The sequence below is a fragment of the Neovison vison genome, chromosome 13, assembly GCF_020171115.1.
Source record: "Neovison vison isolate M4711 chromosome 13, ASM_NN_V1, whole genome shotgun sequence".
Lineage (NCBI taxonomy): Eukaryota > Metazoa > Chordata > Mammalia > Carnivora > Mustelidae > Neogale > Neogale vison.
In genome coordinates, this window is record NC_058103.1 from 138474972 (window position 1) to 138497521 (window position 22550).

Genomic DNA, 22550 nt, shown 5'->3' on the forward strand with positions numbered 1-22550 from the left:
TGGGTCTGTTCTTCATAGAAAAGCCATCAGGACTTTGAACTATTAATCATTTGTCACAGAGACTGATTTTACCATTCTTCCCCACCCTCCCCACCCAGACTCTCACCCCGAAACATCCTAAGAGATCTTTCCAGAGAGAGATGCTAAGGGTTGGGCATCCTCTTAGGTACAATATCCTCTTAGAACATCCTAAGAGTTCTAAGAGTGGTATTTTCATCATTTGCTTTTTCTTCCCATATCTGAAACTCCAGGAAAGTACCAAAGAAAAGTCACAGCTATTGCAATCACATTGTTTTTTGTTTTTTGTTTTTTTTTAATCTCAGATTTTGTGAATGAATGTTAATGAGTAGATCTCAACTGGGCCTCCAAACACAACCTTCCATAAAAAGATGTGAATGCACAAAAACAAGGGAGTCACTTAATATATTTTGGTTTTTTAGACAAATTTTAGCTTTTGATGTAAAAGACAGATAATGAATGTATTTCCTGCTTTAATACAAAAACAAGCCCAATTAAAATTGAAAAAAAGAAAATATGCACTTGAACAAAATACAAATAATATTGTGCTTTTTAGAGTAGGATATTAAATCAAGAACATTTTCAGTTCTATTTTTTCACTGAGTTTTTTGGTTTTGTTTTGTTTTGCTTTGTTTTTTGTTTTTTTGCTTTTTGCTTTTTGTTTGTTGTTTGTTTTTTTCTGTTAATCTTGTAAAGGTGAAAATAGGACTCATCTTTCCAGAGAGAGATGCTAAGGGTTGGGCATTTGACTTCTTTAGAGTTTCCCCAGGATTCAACAGTAGCTTGTCACATTTAAGGCAAGCTTGCCAAAGATGGCGCATGGCTTGATTTTCAGGGGAATCTTTTTGAGGCATGCCTACTCTTCCCCCTTTTCAGAGCAGCTCTCAGCTGAGTTATGTCCAGACTACCTCTTCCCTAATGTTTAAAAAAAAAAAAAAAATCTGAGATAAACCTCGTCACATGCCAGGGTTGGAAATTTGTTGAGCTCCTTGACAAATTAGTGGTCCCCACTTGGGTTGAAATAATGACTATGCTAAATTCCATGCGAACAGTTGAAAATTCAAATGTTCATACATTGATCAGGTTTTTAATATTTGTTTCAAACTCGGTAATAAGAAAAGAGTATGGGATTAATCGGCTGAATGCTGGATGATTTTTTAAAAGGTTTTATTTATTTATTTGAAAGAGAGTGAGAGAGAGAGAAAACGAGCATGGGCAAGGGGAAGGGACAGAGGCAGAGGAAGAGCCAGACTCCAGGCTGGGCAGGGAGCCCTATGAAAGACTTGATCCCATAAGAGTGGGATCATGACCTGAGCAGAAGGCAGACACTTAACTGACTGAGGCACCAGGTGCCCTCTAGATGATTGTTGATGGAACCAAATCTTGGGCCACATGTCAGTGTAGAGGGAAGCAGTCCTCTGTATTCTCCTGGCTCCCCTTCTGCCCACTGTTGTCCCTTTCTTGTCCTTCAGAAAAACCCCCTATTGTTATACCTTACCCAAGCCTCCAGTTTCCTGAAGCATTCTTGCTTCACATGAACATCCCCCCCACCTCCAACTTCTGATCTAAACTTCCTTTTCTCCAGGGCTGGGCATCCCAATTGACCGTTCTGCAGAAACGTCTGTGTTCATTGTGGGAGAGAGGCTCATGTCAAAAGTGTTAGTCTCAGAACAAAAAAAGGAGAGTCTCGTGAATTAAAATGAGAAGCAGTGACCATGTTTGTCCACACTGGACTCTAACTAGAAATAATATTTTTGTCAGGGGAAGATTTCTCAAGGCCTCGTCTGAAAGGCAGGCGCTGCTGCTTCATTTCCTTCCTCTGAGTTCCCGCACTTTCGAGGAATGTGGGTCAGACACTTGGCATTCTTTTTGTGAACGGTCTCTGATCTTTGTTCTGACTCATGCCCAAAGAGGTTTGATGCATATTTTTCACGGAGTTGACCAGGTGTCTTGCTAGAACTGGCTGCTTGGTTATTTTATAGTGATGTTTTCTATACCATAGTGCTGGGCGTTTTGGATAACGCATTGTTTTTCTTTGTCTTCTATTTGGCATAATCCCTCAGGAGAGAGTTCGGGACTTGCTGTGGGTTCCATTAGACGACAGGGAGCGCAGGGGGGCATCACCTCAAGATGGCCTGAGATCTGTGACAGGGGTCTCAAAACACAGGGCGGAAAAGTCACGACTTATTCCAATTTCTGACAATTTTGAAACTCTTTCCCTACGTCGTTGGCTGGGTGGCTGGGCAGATTAAAAAGCCATGGGAGTCTGTGCATTTTTTTTTAATGCACATATTGTACAATAAAAAGCTAATGGCGGTTCTTGATGACTTTTTGTGGACATGGGGACGCCTGCGATTTATTTGGCATTTCCCTCCCTGAAGCATGGCTTTGGGACATCTGTCCCGGCTCACTTGCGCAGGCTGGAAAATCTCTGGGTTCGTGTTTAACGTCTCCAGCCATCAGACACTGTTCATCTGTGGGGGGCACAACGGTGGCTTAACTTCAGTTTAGATTCTGAGATTTGGAGGGAACGTCTGCCAAACTAGGTGGAGATTTTATACGGTCTAAAGTTAGAAATGCTCTCAACTTGATACACAGTTTCCCTCACCCCGTATTTTGGCATTTCTAGGAAATGTTACAAGAAGGGAGACCAAAAGATTTTTGACTCTACATTACAACTCTGGCAAATATGTCTGTTATTGTGGTAAGACGACATGGAAACCATAAGCAGCACAAATTACTACCATGTGAATGGAATTCTTGGTAGGGTTAGCACCCTTTTTTGCAGACAAAAAGAGACAAGAATAAAAAGAAAAGAAGAAAAAAAAAAAAAAGACAGACACCAAAAACCTAAAATGCAAATTTCCAGCAAAACAAATTCACACTTTTCTAAAAGCAAAAAGCCTTCATATAATTTGGAACAACCAGTCTGCTTGAGCTATGTTCTTATATGTAAGTGGAAATCCTTTTTGATATTTACACTACTGATTTCTTTAATCTCCACTTTGGAATTAATAGACAATAACATCGGATTGCTTCTTCGGCTGCCCCAGCACTTGTGCATATTTGCCCAAGTGTCTAGAGTAGGGATTGTACACATATCTCTAATCCACCTGCCTGTGTTAGTTAAAAGCCCAGATAAAATCAGCAGCCCTTAGATCTTAACCTTTTAAGTCTGAAATGTTTTTTAAAGTCTGGCCATGGCAACCGAAGCTGGGGTGTGCACGGGAGGGAGGACGAAACCCGAGGCAGGGAAACCGGTTGGGAAACGGGTATCTAAAAAAAACTTTCTCAGCTTGAACTACGGTTGCATTCAAATAAGCCAAAAATGGCATCATCATAGTGACTGGATCCATCCAAACTGGGATGGGTGACTCTCAGGAGACAGAAATTGTCTATTTCATGATACAGGGACATGGTACTGTGCCTGGCTGGCTAGCCACTTATCCAAACAATGGAACTCACTTTTAACTTTCTCTGTGGGTGTATGGTGAGGAAGGGAAGGCAGAAAAGGGGGAGGGGCGAAGCATCCCTAGATCCAGATACCCTCATGACAGATGCCGAGTACACAGAGAAAAACTAAAAGCCCATCTTTGGTTCAGCATTTAAGCCTCTGGAACAACTGGTGATGACCATTTCCATGTCCCAGTTTCCCAGACTTAACTTGCAGATCTCAATGGACAGACTAAAATCAAGTGAGATGCTTTGAACTTTTACTGAACACAACTCATGCCCTAAGTAAATTGACTCTTTTTACCTCGGTATTTTCTTACTCTCCTTGGAGCAACAGACCTCTTGAAATAAATTAAGTGGTAGTTGATGTTGTTTCTACAATGGGAGGTTACAATTTTTCTTCATCATTTGACCTTATATTCCTTAACGAAAGAGAAGAGATCAAATCCAAACAAAAGAGAACGATGAGGGTGTACAGTGTCTTGACACTTCTTTTATGATATATGAGTAGAGTTAAACAACCATATGTTTTCTAAGCCACAGATCCAAAGCAAAACTGACAATTATTCATGAAGAAAATGATCAAAAGATTGTTTTCTGCAACTGTTTGTTTAACATATTTAGTTAAACTGGTTGATACCATCAGTCTAGGATTTCTTTACCTGAAGAGTTCTTGATTAAAGACCATTTATTTTTCTTTTTTTAAGATATTTATTTATTCATTTATTTAGAAAGGTTTTGTTTATTTATTACAGAGAGACAGAGCATGAGAGGGTCAGAGAGAGAAGCAGACTCTCCACTGAGCAGGGAGCCCAATGTGGGGACTTGATCCCAGGACCCTGGGATCATGACCTGAGCTAAAGGCAGATGCTTAAATGACTGAGGCACCCAGGCACCCTGCTTATTTATTTATTTGACAGAGAGATAGAGAGAGAGAATAAGCAGGAGGAGCAGCAGAAGGAGAGGGAGAAGCAGGCTTCCCACTCAGCAAGAAGCCCGTTGTGGAGCTTGATCCCAGGAGACTGGGATTTCCACCTGAGCTGAAGGCAGGCACTTAACCAACTGAGCCACCTGGGTGACCCATTAGTGTCCATTTCAACGGAGTCTACCAGTCAATCTATGTCTCTGGGGAAATTATATGAGTGCTCTTTTGGGGATTTCTTATCTCATCTCCACTTCTCCTCGAAGGCAAGCACCATGATTTCTTTACCTCCATGCGGCTAGCAGAGTGGTCGCTGAGTGCATGTTTATCACATGACCGCTTGAATTACAGAATAGCAAAAGCCAGCAATGTTTGGTTAAAACACTCTCCCAAATTCCCACTCCAAGTTTAGGGTGGGTTTCTCTGTTTGTTTTTTGAGTGATCTCTTGCTTGCTGCTGCTCCCTGAGGACGTAAGGCAATGAGATTAATGCTTCAGTTTCCTCCAATGGGGAGGTGAGTGGAAACAACCATTCTATCAAGAATGTGTTTGGTCTTGGGGTTGCTGTACACTTAGCCCAGAATTCCCTACTTCTCTTTCTTTCATTGGCGCCAATCATAATGGCAAGTTGAATATGCAAGCCATGCATCAACGTGCATTTGACTGCTCATTGTCAGCCACAGTGCCATTAGTGGCATGTACATTACCCCACTCCAGGCTTATATTTGTCATATTATAAAACTTAGTGATGCCAAGAACTTGACTAAGCTCATCTAGCCTCTGAATGACAGAGCAAGGTCTCAAACAAGGTTTGTGTGCTATGGTTCACAATGAAAATAGTCTCATTTCTGCTCCTGGCTATTTCTGTCCTATACTGTTGATTTTCTGGAGTGTTTATCACTGACCTGTCAAAATGCATCAGCTCAACAATAAAAAGACAACTCAATCTTTAAAATGAGCAAATGACTTGAAAAGACATTTCTCCAGAAAGGTATACATACGCCTGATAAACTCATGAGAAGATACTCAATGTTATCAGCCATCAGGGATATACAAATCCTAACTGCAAGAAGATACCACTTCATACCCACTAGGATGGCAGTAAAAAACCAGGAAAATAGCAAGGTTTGGCGAGAGAGTGGAGAATTTGGAACGTTCATTATTTTGCTGGTGGAAATGTAAAATGGTGCAGCCACTGTGGAAAACAGTTAGCCAGTTTCTCAAAATGTTCATCATAGAATTACCACATGACCCAGCAACTCCACTCCTTGGTTTATATGTCCAAAAAGTAAAAACATATGTTAAAACAAACAAACAAACAAGTACAGAAATGTTCAAGCAGATTATTCGTTATAGCCAAACAATGGAAATCACCACATGGCCATGAACTGATGGATAATAAACAAGATGTGGTATATACATACAGTGGAATATTACTCAGCCATAAAAAGGAATAGGATACTGTTTACACCACAGGGTAGGTAAACATTGAAAACATTATTCTAGATAAAAGAAAGAGAAATAGGTTGTATGATTCTTTCTATATAATGTTGTGAAATGAGCTAGGGCAATTACCTTGGGGACTTTAAAAAGGTGGGATTCATGACCAAGTACCCAGGAATTTCTCTCTGCTCTGAATTCAGTGAGTCTGGCAATTCTGAATCGATGAGACCAGGCATTTATGGTTGGAAGAAACACAAATTAGGATTTCTCCTTAGGGTCCTGGAATAAACCCTAAAGTGGAAAGCAGGTATTGGATGAACAGGGCCCATGACATGCCTAGAAAAACAAAGGCCTAATGCATCGATGCCACTTTTTGTTTGGAACGAGGATTCTAATACAGATCCTCAGAAATGGTGTGAATCAAGGTCGTAAATGTGAGAAAGGATTTAGCTTTGCATCTTAACCTTAGGGTTATTAGTATAAGTATTAGGGAGAGACCAAGATTGTCCCACGCCCTTCCAGAAGGGCTGCGGGATGTCAAGACATTTGCTGCATATCCAGATGTGTCTCATATTGCCATTTTGTGGAAGAAAGTCTGATGAATATAGAAAAAAAATATCCTTTTTGACTGTCTGACTGCGTCTTTCTAACCCTCTTCTTCTGACTTTCTCTCTCAATCTAGGCTCAACAAGGGTCCCCATAGACACGGAATAAAGAAGTATTGTTTGGCGGGGGATTTAATTTCACTCCATCACAAGCGACCATCCCAGTCCTGTCATGGCAATTTGTCACACTTTTTTGTGCGCTCTATCTTTCTGAAGTTCCATCTCTTCTGCCGTCCACTGCATAATCTCCTCTGGGACAAAGCTCCCCAACATAATGAAAGAGGTGGTATTGGAAAAGGAAAGCCAATGGACACAGTTATCAATTTGGGCCCCACACCCCTTGACTTCTGGGATTCCGCCCCAGCAGCCAAACAGGCGCTAGTGGGGCCTGCTGTGTCAGAAAAAAATGGCACCACCACCACGTTTGCTGAGGCTAAAGGAAGAGCTGGTGGCCACTGGGTGATGTAATCCAATGCCTTCTGAAGAGACCACCACATAGAGGAATGTTAGCGGCCCCCCTTCAGCTAACTCCACTCAGCGGTATGGTGTGTGAGGACGCAGCCAATATTTGGAGCTGTGTCTGAATTCGTTCTGGAAGGAAGATTTGGGGAGGGCATCCCAGCAAGCCATAAAATGGTCCCCACCCTTGATGTTTGTTTCCAGCCAGGTCTTATGGCTCTGACACAAAGCAAAATATACTGTGAGAGGCCCTCAGGAATACAAATGTATCTAAACCCAAACCAGCCCATCTCTCCTTTAGGGAAACTCCAGTCTTTACTTGAACACGGTGAAAAGAATCTTTTTAGCAGTCTCCCCTTGGCAATGTAATGGGATTTATTTTAAGCCTTTACGGAGCATCCCATGCGACCAGTCTCTCTTCATTTCCTACGACCATTATCGGGGTGGGATTTTCCTTTTGGTCAATGGTTTTTGTCACTGTTCTAGACGTTCCCACAGGGTCGCCATTGAAAGTGTTAGTGAGTCCCTGTGAATTTTCCCACATCCCAAACCATCTGAACCAAGGAGCCTATCTTCCACAATCATGGAAAAGAAAACGGAGAGAGCGCGTGATAACACTCTTCTCTATGATGATGTTTGTGATCAGAGTGTAACTGAAGTGAGTGCACATGCATGAATCCTTAATTCACGTAGGAATTTCTACTTGGCAGTTCATGGCCAGTTACACTATTTTATTTTATTTTTTTTATTTTTAACATAACCATTAGCTCTACTAAAACAACAAGGAAAGTGCTATGTGCTGGAGGGAAATAACCCATTTATTTTTTTTCTAATAACTTTCAGAAACATACGGGGTGGGAGCAGATGTGGGTCTGACATTTGGCTCTGTCACTCATTAATTATATGATCTTGGAGAAATTACTTAACTTTCATGGTCTCCTAATTGAAAGAAAAAGGAAATAATAATCGCCATCCTTTATGGGTAGCTTGAAATTCAATAAGGTAAGTTGCAAGCTTGAATGCTACAACTTATAATATTATTATTTTCAGATGTCTGAAGATTATGATTATGATTTTAATGATATATAATAAATATATAATTATATAACGATTTTAGTGTATAAATTATATATTATTTATTATATGTAATTATGTATTTTATTATATTTCTAATATATGATATAAAATATATCATATACATTATTATAATATATACATACATATTATACATATATACATATACACATACATTATATATTTTATATACTATATAATATATGAAATATATACTATATTAAAATATTATATAAATATATAAAATATAATATATATTTAATTATATATATGTCTGATATATACATATCCTACATCATATATATATCCGCTCTGCATTCAGTGAGGCTGGCAATTCTAAATCTACATGACCAGACATTTATGACCAGTAGAAACACAAATTAGCAATGCTCCTGAAATAAACCCTAAAGTGGAAAGTGGGTGTTGGGTGAACAGGGCCCATGACATGCCTAGAAAACAAAGGCCATTTCATATATATGTATATATATATATACATATATATATACACACACACACATATACATACACACACAAATTATAATATATAATTATATTATATTATATCAATATTATATATGTGTGTGTGTGTGTGTGTGTGTGTAGAGTCTGGGCTTCTTGGTGGTTCCCCTTTCTACTACTATTTATGTCCTATTTCATTTCTTACCTTAATTCCCATCATTCACATACTCTAACGCATTGGCCTCTTTTCTCTTTTTTAATTAAAGTGAACCATTTACCACTCCATGGGCTTCTCACTTCCCTTTCCTCTCTCTGCTTATTCCAGTGCTTAACACAGCTGAATCCTCTATCAGAATCAGAAGCCACCTTCTCAAAGAGAGTTCTCTGGACCATCACATTTAACCTAGCTTTAGCCCACCACTCTTTATCAGTCATAGTGGCTATCATGTGATTATTGTGCTCTTCCTGATGTAAACATTGCATGGAAAATGTTTATTATCTGCTCCTTCCCCCCTTAGACGGTAAGCACAAGAATCAATTTCTTGAACACTGTCTGAGCCACAGCAGCTGGCACAAGGCCCGCATACAATAATTGCTCAACAAATATTTGTGGAATGAGTGGATGGCTTTTTTACGTACACAGACAATTGAGTTCTTTTCAACCATATTTACCTCTGCCACTCTTTCCTTCCAAGAACTCTCATGTGGGGCGTATGATTTGCAGAGCAGGATGTCACTTACCTGGGTTTCACGGATGAACAGGAGACATAGTTCTGCTCTGGAGGCCCCTTGGGAAGAAGACAGACAGCCGGTAAGGACCAACACAGAAAACGCTGAAGGAAACACGGATGCGGGGACTGTACGGAGCTTCAGGCAGGAATCGCTGTCTGAGTTACGCCTTGGTCTTTCAGGTCGGTAGAGTCCTTCATAGTAGTTAAGATAAAGAAGAAACTTTTGAACGAAAGAAAGCCTACGAGTGACAGATCACATGGCTGCCCGAAACAGGGGGATGTAACACCGCAGTGGTGATTTGTCAGGTGTGGCTGGAGTGTGAGGTGGGGGAGGGTCAACAGTGTGAGTCTGAACAGCTAGGTTGGAGTCAATCATCAAGCACCTTGAATGCTGGACTACAGAGGTGTGTATTATGTGATAGGCCCTGGGACACTCTGGACTTTTGTTCCGGCTGATGATCTTGCCTGATACATGCTTTTTTCTCTCTGCCACAGATTCAGCCTTCCTTCATTTTAAAATTCACTGTGGAGCATAACCAATAGCATGGAGGACAAGGGGCGTTAGAGAGGAGTAGGGAATTTGGGTAAATTGGAAGGGGAGGTGAACCATGAGAGACTATGGACTCTGAAAAACAATCTGAGGGGTTTGAAGTGGCGGGGGGGTGGGAGGTTGGGGTACCAGGTGGTGGGTATTATAGAGGGCACGGCTTGCATGGAGCACTGGGTGTGGTGAAAAAATAATGAATACTGTTTTTCTGAAAATAAATAAATTGGAAAAAAAAATTCACCGTCACCTCTCTTCATCTGTAGTGGGACACTTAGTAATGCCAAGAGAGCTTTTGGGTTGCTACATCTAGGGGTGGTTATACCAGCATCCAATGGATCTAGCCCAGAGATGCTGGTAAACATTCAGTGATGCACAAGACAGTCCTCACCACAAAAAATGACCCAGTCCGGAGTATCAGTAGTGTCAAGGTCAAGGCACTCTCTAGGGATTCATGCTTTTAATTCAGTCTGCATATCTTTGTTCTACCCTACCTTGTAAAATTGCTTAATAGGAGAACAGGGTCCATCCCTTTGAGTCCTCCGTCCAGACAGCTGTTTCTGAGACCTTGAATGGAACATACACTGAGCTGTTACAGACCAGGAGAGAGAGAGCAATTGCTTTTGTCTCAGTCATATCTTCTGAGGGTGGAAAACCCTCTTCTCACTCACACTCATGATAACATGCTTTGTGTAGTCTTGGATAAGACACACACACCTCTGGCGGACTCTATCAGATTCTCTACAAAGCTTTGTTTGGCTGAAGAACAGTGCACTGAGACTTGGTAATCCGGTAGCCAAAGGGGTCGAGAAGGGGCCCTGAGAGTCACTGAGGAACCTTCAGTGCATGCCGCACACACGAATCCGGAAAGAGGGGCTTCGGATGGAGAGAGCTATCCGCCAGCTAGCTTATAGTGATCTCATCAGATTCACGCTTGCAAAGACTGTGGCTTTGTGCTCCCATAACTTTGGAAATTCACTGAAACAGCCCCAAGACAAAATTAAGGGAGTCTTTCCTTCCAATGAAATGGGGACCCTAGATGGTGGGCGGAACATTCACCAGCAAGCCAACTACAGAGATGCAAGATCCTCCTTATGAAAGAAGCATCTGGATTATCAGTTAGTTTGGAATGGTCTTGCCTAATCAGGTAAAAAGTTAAGTAATAGAAAAGAGGAAATCTCCTGGGGGGGTCAGAGACAGGATGACAGAGTGGGGTCGAGCAATGAGAAAATCTCACTGTGAGCAGTTCCTACTCAGGAAAGTTTCTGTATAGAGAGGTAAACATTGTCTGTCTTGAAGGATTCCCTTTTGGGGTCATGGAGACAATGCATGTTCATTATAAAATGAAAGGCAGGCAGAAACTTATACTGCACTTGGCACTATGAGTTTGGTAATAAGAATCAGAGTGATGGGGAGCGTTTATAAGAGAAATACTTTATTGGCATAAATTGTTGAAAATCCACCTTGTCGTGGAGCTAAATATTGGGGGACAGAGAGATGGGTCTGCAGGGATGTGATATTCTGTCTTATTCCGGTGACTCTGTCCCAACTAACCCTCTTCCCCGTCCTCATTTGGTCACTCATCAGCGTCACTGCACAATCTGGGCTAGTGTCTGAGCTGCACGTCCCAGAGCTGGTGTAATATTTCTCCAGGCAAACCTGTGGGTGGTCTTGTCTTGAGCAGAGAGAAAGGCAGATAGCAGGAGGCTTTCCAGATCCCTCTTCCAAGCACCAGTCTTCAAAGGAAAATGACCCACCTGGGTGGGAGGACAAGATATTTCCAAGAGACCAAGGGGAGGCAGAAGCCTGAGGTCAGGCGAGCCCAGAATGGAAGCCTTGCCCCATAACAGCTGTGCTGCGCAGGCGGCTTCCACGTTTGGATGGAAAGATTTTTTTGGGGGGGGGGTATGTTAACTCCTTTGTCTTTCTTTCACATGCAATATATCAATGGAACAGGAGAAAAAAAAATCACTGAGTTAAAAACACAAGCTTCTTGCAGTTCGGGAGCCCTGGGTCATGTATGATTGTTAGCTTTGAAAAAATTGTTTTTCTTTTCAAAAGCACCAGTGGCTTGCGATTGGATGAGAGATGCTAACGTTGTGAGCTGTTTGATCCAGAAAAATGTTTCAGAATCTCTTTGGGTACTTCACGTATGGAAGCGCAAACGGCCCGTACTAAAACAATCGTGATCATCTTTGTTATTGAATCAAATTATCAGTCCCTCTACGTCGATGGATTCCTATATTCCCTTCTAAAATTGAAAGCATTCATAGCATTTTCTGAGGGCTCAGGACCCGTAACACAGAAAGAGTGAAATGTCTTAGCACCGGTGGAGGGTGACGGTCCCAGACCATTGTTTTATTTAAATGATCATCCATCTGTCACAGAATGCTGACGATGTCGGGCACCGTGACATGTGACTGGACCGACCTTTACCATGGCTTTCACGACTTCTCATGTGAAGGCACGTGGGGATAGAAGAAGAGGGAAATGGTTGCATCGCCAATAGAGTCGGACTCTCTAATAACTTCTGTTCGCTTTTATTGAGATACCCAATATATAAGTCAATATAAAAATCTGTTCATTTATTTTTTTAAACGTTCTATTTATTTCTTTGAGAGAGAGAAAGAGAGCACAAGGGTGGGGGGTGGGAGCAGAGGCAGAGGAAGAAGCAAACTGCTCGCTGATCAGGGAGCCCAATTTGGGGCTCAAACTCAGGACTGGGAATCTCCCAACCCACCTCCCTTCTGTAACCCTCAGTTTGCTTCCCGGAGTCCAGAGTCTTTCATAGATTTTCTCCCTCTCTGATCCCCACCCTCCTTCATGCATCCTTTCCATCTCCTAATGTGTTCCATATTATTTCTTATGTTCCACAAGTAAGTGAAACTCTATGATAATTGTCTTTCTCTGCTTGACTTATTTCACTCAGCATATTGTCCTCCAGTTCCATCCACATTGATGCAAATGGTGGGTGTTAATCCTTTCTGATGGCTGCGTAATATTCCACTGTATATATGGGCTGCATCTCCTTCTTTATCCATTCATCTGTTGAAGGTCATCTCGTCTCCTACCACAATTTGGCTACTGTGGACATTGCTACTGGGAACGCTGGGGTGCATGTGCCCCTTCTTTTCACTATACCAGTGTCAAAGACACTATACATTCTAAAATAACCTGGCTTTAATATGGAGAGTATGTGGAGACACTGACCCATGTTTCTAAGGATATTTTCTTTAATAACTCTTTCTTTAACTTTTCTTTAATAACTCCGAGTTCTGCTCAAGACCACCAATGAATTACAATACGTCTCGTTTCTAATTATTCGGACAGTGACCTTCGCTTCTCACCACACCTACCCAAACTCAAGTGCCTAAGAGTGGTATATGAGATATAGTCAAGTTCAAGAAGTTTTTTCTAATGAGCATTGATCTTTAGTAGTGAATACTGCTGTTTCATCCATAAGTGACTATGTTCTTGATTCTGTACATGTGTCTCTTTGCCCAATCTCTGTAGGGTCCTGTGGTTGCCACATAATCGACTACACTAAGGGCACTGTCCATAGTGTGAGAATTCACTGTCTAGGGGAAAAAGGATAAAGTACTGTCATCAATGCAATACAGAGCAGGTCAAATAATTCAAGATAAGCGAGTGGAAAGTGCTAAGGGAAAGAAGGATTTGAGGTTAAAAAAAAAAAAATTTAAGTGCCAGAATGGGCTTTTCTGACCCAACCCATTATAGTGAGCACTGCTGGTCCCAGAATCCTCAAGTATCTTACAGCCAGAGGTCTAGATGTGATGTACTAAGCACAGCCTTAAGCATTTGAAGATCATTGGGAAAGAAAACAAAGATTTTCTGCTCTCATGGTGCTTCAATTCCTGAGGGAGCTGGGAAGTGGGAATAGGCCATGACCAACACTTATAATAAATTACTTGTTAAGTCTTCCGGGGAGAAAAAAAGAAAAGCTGAAGTGACTTCACGTGGCCTGGAATCCTCTGCCCAGCCGGCCAAGCGATAATTACCTTGCTCTTGCCATCCTCTTTGCTAGATGAGGGCTAGCAATGAGAAGTAGCCGTGGAATAAATTGATAGGTGATGAACATATTTTATTTGAAATTAGGGCTATATGGAAGGGTGCTAACGCTGTATATACCATTTATGCATGAGAAATGCAAAACCCGTGCAGTGGCAGAGGTCCTCACATATAGGCATATACAAATACATGTATAAGCATGGTGCTTCTGCCTCTAGCTTGAGAAAAATGAGAACAAGGCACATAGAAGAATACTAAGAGGGTATGATTCTGACTTTGCCCAATCATGAAAGCTGGGTTTGACCATTTTTCTGAAATCGACCAGTGGCTTTAGTCTAACACCTGTGCAATTCAGTCAAAAACGTCAACAATTCTGTGACTGCATTGACAGGTGGGTAGGCTGACCGACCGGTCAATTCCATCAAAGCCGTGGAAACATTTGTGCTTGTAGATACATTTCAGACCCAATATAGAAAAAGGGAATTTGGGGCATGAGTGAGTAATCTCCTTGAGGGCCATTTTGACTCAGAGGATGGGAAGTAAGACAGCATTTTGCAAAATCATTCCATATCAGTGATGAAGTGAGCTTACCGTACTACCTGAGGAACAGTCCCTGGCCGGCATTGAAAATAAATCAGTGCTATTGATGGTGTCTGTCCTGATCTTCTTGCACAATTGGCTACGATGATTCCATTTGCGCTTTCCTTTGAAAGCCCGGGTTTCCGTGCTTCTATTTCACCGTGACTGAATTCTCAGGAGGGTACTACGAAGGCGTATGAGTGGAATAAATCTACATTTTTGTCCTCAGGGCCTATCAGTATCATGGATCAAGTAGAAAAATGTGCATTTTTAATATTTTTAACTCAGCAGTTTTTCTCACACTGGTCATTTCTTAATGACAGGAGGAAGGCTCTGAAAATAAAAATTTTGTACATTAATGCAAGGAAATAGGCCCAAGTTTGTCCTGTAGCGTGCATTTTCTACGAAGATGGACAAACATAGAGGAGCTTCCTCCCAACTCATGGTAAGCTGTTTCAAGGCTTGGTTTTTGCAGACACGTTTGAATTTTAAGAAACCACCCATATGGCCCAGAGGATTCTCCTTTGGACCCCTGTGTTCAAGAGACAGGTTCATCTGCATAAAGCCTATCACCTTAGAGACCAAAAGGACCCGCCAGCCTCTCCCACGGTCTGAAGTTAACAATTGGCTTTGTGCGGCCTACTCTTTTCTGAACTTGAAATCCAATTGGCCAACAATTAAAGCCAATTAGCACGTGAGGAAAATAAACCAAAGACTCTCCCCTTGTTTTCCAGGGCCGAGAGAGAGCTAGTTAGCTCAAGGCATTAGCATAGTTGTGTATCAGGCCCGGGCATATAACGGAGACTAGTTGGCTTAAAGTATTAGAAGCCCAGCGTCGCGGCTGGCGCGGCAGAACCGTGTTATTCTGGGCTAACAGCTGCCAAACATTCTTGACAGGAGATGAGGCAGATGTCCAAGGACAATCAAAGAGAGAAGAAAGTTTAAGCCAACGTTTGCCTATCTCATATTCTCTGCTTGATCCTCAGCCTCAAAGGGAGGCCACAGCTGCTGCACTTTACGCTCCAGAGGCTGCCCCCCCCCAACTCCCAGCCTCCCCCACACCCCCTGCTTCTTCTCCAAGCCCAGCGCTCGGCTGCTTTCCTGTCCAGCACCCACCCCTGCACGTCCCCTCACTGGAAAGAGTGGGTCCCCTTGGTGCTTTTTCCAATGTTCCGAACACTCAGAATGTTTGAGGAGGAATTCCACAGTGGGTGATAATCACGAGATTGGGGACTGACAAAAATCTCTGCGCGTCACCCCTCAACAGGCCAGCTGATCAGGAGACAAGATATGATCAGGCCAAAGCAGTATGTTCTTCAAGGGAAGAAATCACCCGTTCAAATACAAAGCGAAGAAAAGAGAAACAATCCATGTGAAATCTAGATGTTGTGGATTTACTCCTAAAGCTGTAGACATTCTCTCGCATTGTTTGCATGCTATAAGGGATGTGAGGGTAACAATCTCAGTACAAAGACCCGTTATGGATAAACAGACAATATCCAGGTGGACTGAAGTCCCTAAAACATGGGCGTTTTGTCTCTCTTGCGGGGCGGGGTCCGGGGAAAGGTGGGGGGGTTCGTTTCTTATCACTGCCAAGAGTCATTTCCTGTCCCATAGTATAGCAATATGCTCACTTGCTAAAACCCTTTATTGTTCTCTTTGACACAGCACTTAGAAAAGACAGACAATTCTTTCATGTTGTTAAACAACATCTGAAGTGAATTAAACAGTAGAATCTTTTCAAATAAGGAACTTGTGTAATTGCCAAGATTGTTATACATACCACTCTTCCACTGATGAAAAAAACTCTAAAATTTTTTAAAAAAGATTATATTTATTTATTTGAGAGAGAGAGAGAGAGCATGCTTGCATGAGTGAGGGTAGGGACAGAGGAAGAGGGAAAAGCAGACTCCTCGCTGATTAGGACCCCAGGATCATGACCTGAGCTGAGGGCAGGCGCTTAACTCACTGAGCCATCCAGCGGCCCTCCAAAACTCAAATGTCTAAGTTTTATTTTTTTTTAATGATTTTATTTATTTATTTGAGAGAGAGAGGAAGAGAGAGGGAGAGCATGAGAGGAAAGAAGGTCAGAGGGAGAATCAGACTCCTTGCAGAGCTGGGAGCCTGATGTGGGACTAGATCCCAAGACTCTGGGATCATAACCTGAGCCAAAGGCAGTTGCTTAGCCAGCTGAGCCACCCAGGTACCCCTCAAATGTTTAAGTATTAAAAAAGTATTCAAGATATTCCCTTGGAAGACCTTCTTGAGAGAACTAAGTGCGCCTGGCATTTTGCACGGACCATTGCCTCTGATAAGTGTTATATATGGACTTCTCATATTGAATTCTAATGATTTGCTAAAAAACATCGACCTTAGCTTCAGTCCATGCCTGTGAGCCTCTAGACAGATGAGCTGGCTTAGACACACTAGGATACCTGGGACCAGGCCACAGGACGTGACCTGTGTGTTTATTGAATAAATAAATGAAATGAGAAAGGAAGGAGAGAAAGAATGAGGAAAATGGCACGCCAAACGCAACTGGGAAACATACCAAGAACACGCCCCTGGGTTGTATGGAAAAGTAATACGAAGCTGGGGCACCCGGGGGACTCAGTCTGTTAAGCAGCTGACTCTTGATTTTGGCTCAGGTCATGCTCTCAGAGTCCTGGGATCCAGACCCACATCGGGCTCCCCACTCGGCAAGGAGTCTGCTCAAAGATTCTTATTTCTCTCCCTCCGCCTCCACCTCCCGGCATCCCGCTCACGCTCTCTCTCTCTTTTTCTCAAATAAATAAATAAATCTTAAAAAAAGAAAGGGATCTCTATATGTATTTTAAAAAAAGAAAGAAATAGTACAAAGCTATATTTTTAGTAGATTACCGGGGCGGGGGTGGGGGAGGGAACTCAATATGAAATAGTTGCTTTTGAAAGCACTAACTAGTTTGGAGTTCCCTTATTTCCACTGAAATATCTATTTAAAAATAAGTACTGGAATTAGAGAGGGTTTTTAAAATTACATCTATTTCTGCCCCGACAACTAATTACAGGGATAACTTTCACACATACTGCCACTGCAGGTGCAAATATTTAATTGTGTGTGCAAGCCAGGTGGGGAGGTGGCTCCTTTACTGCGTGTTCGATTGTGTCTGCTCTAGTCGCCCCTTCAATTAGCTGTGGGTGCAAAAAACAGAGACCTAGCCGCGGCCCTATTAAAACGAGGCCTATATATTCCACTGCCTTTTATCTGTGAGGGGGAAGGGGTTGTGCCTTCTGCATTTTATTTTAGTTGCTCCGCGCTGGGGCCCGGGGGAGTCGCTTGGCCAAGCTAGTTAGGCAGGAGCAGCTGGACTTCTCCTGATAAGAATTGCACACAGTTGCACAGAAAACGGCCCGCTCCGCGCCGCAAGTTTGAGTGTTAAACCGGGCTCTCTTTTCAGAGCTCCGTGGCTGGCTTCTTCTGGAGGTACTTGCGAATCGTGTGGAGTGTGTCCCTGCGAGATCAGAACAGAAAGGTTTGATCAGAACATTTGAAACAGACAGGCCCTTTTAACCGAAAATCTTATTTATGTTAGTAGATTTCTGTGGCCCTTCGAGAGTAGAGGAGGCTGTTCGAGGGAATAGGGACACATTTTGAGCTCTTGATCTTTTTTTTTTTTTTTTTTAAGATTTTGTTTATTTGTGAGAGCACAGGAGCAGAGGGAAAAGGAGAAGCAGACTCCCCACCGAGCAGAGAGCCCTACATGGGGCTCGACATAGGGATCCCAGGATCATGACCTGAGCCGAAGGCAGATGCTTAACCCACCGAGCCACCTAGGTGTCCCCTCAATCTTTTCTTTTTAACATAAAGCATTCAACAGGCTCGTTGGGGAGGTAAAACAATCGTACAAAACACTGCCTGAGAATTAACAGCGTTAAAATGTGACCAGGGCTTAGACTAGCATATAATCTACCTGCTGTGGAGTCCTATCCATGTGGGAAAGGATTGGAGTGATGAAAAGAGCAGACATTGGGAGCCAGGTTGTGACTCTGAGCTCCAGCTTTCCTCCCCTGCCTGTGTGACTCCAGACACATTGCTTAACTTCTCTGATTCCGTTTCCTCTCCTGTCCAATGGGGCCTTTCATGCCTACCTCACCAGGCTGTTTATGAGGGCTAAAGCAGACATACCAGAAATACCTGGGTTGGTTCTAAGTCCATGATGGGTGCTCTATACTGAGAACTTCTTTGGCTCTCTCCGAGGAAAAAGAATGCTGGGGAAATTTCTGTTCAGCTACAAGCAGGAGAGCTCAGGGGAGGGAATCACTAGACATCCTGGACATATATCCAATTTTTACCCTTCAAAAGTTGATGACCATGTTCACATCTGCAGTGATGTATTATTGGATTTTTGGCTGGAGCAATAAATCACAGCCCTCTAAATCTTAATGTTTACATTTTTTAGGGAACTTAAATATGTTTCAATAATCTGGCATCATTCTATTTGAAAAGTTTTCCTCTATCATCTCGGGCTGCTCATTTTTAGGGGACTATAGATTGAGAAATATGGGGCCCAAATTTTTGTTACAAATTCTTGTACTTCCACCTAGTTTCAAATCTTATCCTTTATTTACAGTTCTTGACTTTTTATGGTGCTTATAGGGTGCCATGTATTAAGGGTGATTTAAAGTTGTATCTTTTAAGTCCAGAGTTTCCAGTCATCTTCTCTCTCTCTCTCTCTCTCTCTCACACACACACACACACACACACACACGCACAAGTCTTTCCTGCACTTTTCAGTAATCCGTCATGATATTTTAGATGCATGAATGTGGAACCCATTAGATAGAAAATGTTTGGCCTGGGCATAGAGATTGTAGGAAGACTAACACTAAGTTGCCAAAAGAATGTGGCATCATTAATAATGATATTTTCCCTGTGATATGCCGGGATCACCAAAGAAATGAAACCAGTGTCTGGGAAACTAATAGTGACTCCTCCATTAGTAATCTGGGTAGTTATTTCTACTACCTGATTTGGATATACTGGGGAGGGCTTTTGCATAAGAAATCTGTTACCACTTTGCTTTTTCTCTGGATAGAGAAATTCCGCGAAGTTCAGAGGAAGGAAAAGTTTGCTCACAGGATACTTCCGAATTTGTGGTAAGACCCGGAATAGAGGTCATTCTCCTTGGAATGAATTCCAACTTCTTTGGATCTCCTTGTCTTCTCTCTGGCATGTGGACAGGTATGTGGAACACTTGGCTATAACAAAGACTTACATACAAGGAAGGTCCTGAGCCAAGGTGCCACCAATTACCCTCCACTCACTGGGAAGGGCAAGAAGCCAACTATTCTTCACCAAAGAGCACTTGGGCTTCATCAATGGCTCCAACCCATTTCCCCAACTGCTCTTCTTTGGAGTTTGAGAACAAGTTCCTCCTGGGTTCTCAGAGATGATAAGCGTTAAGGCCACTTAGAAAAGCTCTGAGAGTCTGTGACAGGCTTACAATGATGGGAAAATGTAATAGACATCGAACAAGACTGTTTTCCCTTGGCAATTGTGTATAATTGCCAGAACTTCCTCCTGATAAAGACCAAAAATAGAAAACCTTTTGTCACGTTGAACGTAAAAGCATCATCATAATAAATAACAATAATAATATTAACCATTTATTATGGGATCAACACGGGCCAGCCACCATGTTAATTGCTTTGCATATATTACATATTTTAATTTGTATGTTAATTAGAAGTCATATTCCTGAAAAAAAAAAAAAAAAAAGAAACTAAATTGAGCCAAAACCTCCATTTTACTTATGGTGGATAACCAGGTGTCTACCCCCAAAACCTCGAAGACACCTCTGAGTATATATGTATTTTGTTAAAACTTTATTTATTTGACAGAGAGAAAAGAGAGCACACACGGGGAGCAGCAGGTAGAGCGAGAGGGAGAAGCAGACTCCTTGACATCAGGGAGCTCTGATGTGGGGCTCGATCCCAGGACTCTAGGGTCATGATCTGACCCAAAGGCTGAACCTTAACCAACTGAGCCACCCATGCGCCCCTCCTCTGAGTATATTTTTTATGGTTGCTTTTGCCCTAGTTTGACTTTTTTTGAGTTCCCATTCACTAGCATCTCACCTCCTGTGGCTCCTTCCTCTGCTCCCCAGTGACACAAGCATGAACCCTGTCTGCAAGACTTTTCCAAAAAACCTCATTTGTGGTGAACAACTGCGTGCACAGCAGACTTGGCTAAGTACTTCACAGCAAAGCCAACAACTCAAAACTTAATGTTGGGCATTCTTTTTTTTTCAAGGTTTTATTTATTTATTTGGCACAGAGAGCGAGAGATAACAAGAGAGAGAGAAAGCACACAAGCAGGAGGAGCAGCAGGCAGAGGGAGAGGGAGATGGAGTGGCAGGCAGAGGGAGCCTGATGTTGTTGGAGCTTGATCCCAGGAGCCTGGGATCATGACCTGAGCTAAAGGCAGACGCTTAACCCACTGAGCCACCCAGGCACCCCAATATTAGGCATTCATACCTAGGAGGGTCTCTGGCCAACCCTCTCCGGATGACTCATTCTTCCCCCAGCTTTGAGACAGAGCAGCTCTCCTGTCCAAATGACACAGGTGTGATGGTAAGAAGAGCTAGCCTTTTTGAGCTTCAAATTTGCCCAGAGTAGGAATGAGTGGAAGTTCAACTCCAGGGACTTCCCTACCAATTTGGAGGCTCTAGAAAGAGAAGAACTGGCATAAGGACTAGCAGAGATGTCCTTTATCAGATAGACTAAACATAATAACGGGAAGACTTGAACTAAGACTGTCTCTTTCTAAAGATGTAATACACAGTGTGATGCCCATAGTGAACGATATTGTATCATGCACTTAGAAATGTGTTAAGAGGGCAGATCTCAAGTTCTATTTTCTTAACACCACCAGAACAAACCAAATTAGAACAACCCTGACTTTCTCTAGACAGTGCAACAAGAAAGAGACAGAGGGATAATTGTATTGAGTTAAGAACAAAACCACAAACAAAACAACCTATTTTTTGGTTGACTCATGGAAAGGGTTCAATGCCAATCTCATGACTATTCCTCAGTGTAGAGTAGTATTGTTACTGTTATTTTTTAATCAAAATGCCATAGATAAATGGGTATCGAGGTAACTTTCTTTTCATAGTTGATCCATTTGGTTCCATGTATATATGGAAACAATTCCCCAACTCTGTTTCTTGTTATACAACATTTTCCCTTTTCTGTCTTGATTCTTCACAGTCCTCCAAGAGATAAGCACAATGTGTTTGGCACTGGGACAGCCTGTCATGGCTCAGTGAGCAGAAGAGAGACAGAGACAGAGACAGACAGAGAGATATAGAGAGACAGAGAGAGAAACCTGAAACCAGTTTTAAATAGTTTAATCACTTTGTAACCCAAAATATGGATTGGAAACATGGATTGGGAAACCCAAATTATGGTAGATGGAAACAGCATTGCTCAACGAGACATTGGTAACATTAACCCTGGTATTTATGGCTCATTTTAACTACAGTGCCTAGCAAGCACTTTCTCAGCCTACATTGCAAAAAATATAATTCATATGCCTAATATTTTGCCCCAGTCTCCTTGCATATTTTACAGCATTTGAGACTGTTTGTGTGTTTGCTATATATCAGTTGACACCTCAGTAAAATCTTTATATTGAATGCCTTTGGCAACTATGTGCCATATAATAGCATGGCCATTTGTAATTTTTGTAGTGCTGGTTTTCCTGTAAGCTTTGCTCTGTGGATTACAAATAGGAAGGATTTTAAGAAATCTTATTGATACTTCTTAAACGACCTTCCTCAGTGGTAATGAGTCACAGTCACTACTCCGCCCTGACTTTCTGTTCTCTTCCATTAAAGCCTTTAATCAATTAAAGAAATGTTTCTTTTCTTCTCTTTTTTACGATGTCATTGCCAACAACACAGTTCTTTTCCAGGATTCTCCCTGAAATTCATACTTGGGTTTCGAGATCTTATTTTACTTTATTTTTTTTTTTCATTTCATTTCATTTCATTTCATTTGAGAGAGAGAGAGAGAGAGACAGCACATGAGAGGGAGGACGGGCAGAGGAGAAGGAGAGAGAATCTCAAGCAGGCTCCATGCTCAACGCAGAAGCCAACCCAACGCTCAGTCCCAGGACTCCGAGACTTTGACTTGAGCTGAAACTAAGAGTCACTCACTTAACCAACCAAGCCACCCAGGTGTGCCATGGTT